Source organism: Sinocyclocheilus grahami, unplaced genomic scaffold, assembly GCF_001515645.1.
Source record: "Sinocyclocheilus grahami isolate Dianchi unplaced genomic scaffold, SAMN03320097.WGS_v1.1 scaffold81.1, whole genome shotgun sequence".
Lineage (NCBI taxonomy): Eukaryota > Metazoa > Chordata > Actinopteri > Cypriniformes > Cyprinidae > Sinocyclocheilus > Sinocyclocheilus grahami.
This window is the reverse complement of record NW_015505260.1, coordinates 1,541,159-1,543,335: the sequence shown is the minus strand read 5'-3', so window position 1 is coordinate 1,543,335 and position 2,177 is coordinate 1,541,159. Positions and strand designations below refer to the sequence as shown.

Genomic DNA, 2,177 nt, shown 5'->3' with positions numbered 1-2,177 from the left:
ACTGGTGAACGAGCCAGTGTAATGCAAATATATCTGAAAGGTCTGCGCGAGGATATCTTCACCACCTCTCTCTTGTCACACCCCTAAAATATATATATATATATATATAAGAATACCGTTCAAGTACCGGATCGATAAGCAGTATCGGTAAGAGTAGTAATACCGTTAAAACCTTAACGATACTCATACCTATTCACAATTTATTATTTACATCTTTTTTTTTTTATCGTATTTTATGAAACTAAGCATAATTTTTAATGTTATCAAAAGTAAGCATAGCAGATATTTAACAAGATATAAACATATTTAACAACATTATTTCAGAATGGCGATGTATGTATTTCCATACTTCACCCGCCAGTGGACGATCCCCAGAGTGGAGAACTGCCGTCAGAGAGGTGGAACCCTACACAGAATGTCAGGTACATACAAATGATCTCATAAAATTAAACGACAATATTCTACATATTCTTAATCCAATGCCAAATAGCAGTATATTGTGCAGTTTGCTTTGTGATTCTTTGCACAATGCCTTTTCTTGTCGGTTACGCCTCAACAGTTTGAGATCATTAAGCCAAACAGTTGTGATTAGTTTAATTTAATCAGCTGATATCTGCATCCCTTTCAGAACGATCTTATTGAGTGTTATCTCCCTGCTGAATGAGCCCAACACCTTCTCGCCTGCCAATGTGGACGCCTCCGTCATGTACCGCAAATGGAGGGACAGCAAGGGGAAAGACCGCGAGTATGCAGAGATCATCAGGTTCGAGAAACCCTTTTTATCCATTTACGCTCACATCTTTTACTAGGGTTGGGCCAATAGACGATGCCATCATCCATCGCCGATGGCTGACAGACATTATGATGTTGAGCCGACTGTGCAAAAAACACCAATTGAATAATAGGCTAGATGTTTTACACAAGCTAAACGAAGCATACAAAAACGGCAACAAAATTCGAAATAATTTGAATAATAAATATACTTCACTTTCCACGTCCCACATCTCGCGCACAGCTGCGTCTGCACAGATTTTAAAGTATACTCCTTGGCGGACGAGCTCGACACATGCGCAGTATCACCTCTTTGACTTGCTTTGTCTCAACATTCACCTCGCGCATGCACTTCTGTTGATGAAAATTTTTCACAAATGAAGAATGAGGATTTTTCAAATCATATATATGTATCAGCTTTAATGCACTTATCAAAAAGTATTCCAAATCTATCATTTAACTTACAAGCTGTGAAGGAGTGGAAAAATTTTCAAATACTCCATTTAAAGTGAAAGAACTTTACATAAACAAGTTTATAAATACACAAAAGCTGTGTCCCAAATGTCAATATACTTCACTTTCCACGTCCCACATCTCGCGCACAGCTGCGTCCGCACAGATTTTAAAGTATACTCCTTGGCGGACGAGCTCGACACATGTGCAGTATCACCTCTTTGACTTGCTTTGTCTCAACATTCACCTCGCGCATGCACTTCTGTTGATGAAAATTTTTCGCAAATTAAGAATGAGGATTTTTCAAATCATATATATTTATCAGCTTTAATGCACTTATCAAAAAGTATTCCAAATCTATCATTTAACTTACAAGCTGTGAAGGAGTGGAAAAATGTTCAAATACTCCATTTAAAGTGAAAGAACTTTACATAAACAAGTTTATAAATACACAAAAGCTGTGTCCCAAATGTCGCACTATGCACTATGTACTTAAGCATGTAGTGTATGAATTATATAAGGTTATTTTGTCATTCATAATCTGAGTCTAATAGCTCCTCCCCCTTCACTACGTAATTAAAGCTGCGACAGTTGAGTGCATGAAGTGTCCAACATTCCACACTTCGTTTTTTCGGTTATTTAAGTGCAGCATCCGGGTATTTAAAGTGCACTTTTTATTTTTGTTATTTTCAGTGTGTGCACTACTCGCACTATTTATACTACAAAACGTCATAGAATAGTGCATAAGTACGTGATTTGGGACGCACATAAATTCTGTAATTTTCTGTCAAATACTGTCGCTAGCCGGGTTTCCATCCAAAGTTGCAAATTTAACTTGTGTGTAAAATTGGTCACAAAATATTGCATAAAACATTTGCGAATAAGCACCGTTTCTATCCAACGAGTCAAAGGGAGCAAAATCGTCACTTCCTGATAAACTGGCACTAAATATC

The 2,177-nt window shown here is 37.3% G+C and overlaps 1 protein-coding gene across 1 annotated transcript in view; it reads left to right on the top strand.

The window, feature by feature from the left end:
* Positions 1-2,177, top strand: part of cdc34a (cell division cycle 34 homolog (S. cerevisiae) a) — a 24,619-nt gene that overhangs the window by 16,671 nt on the left and 5,771 nt on the right. The gene's annotated exons all lie outside the window — the stretch shown is intronic.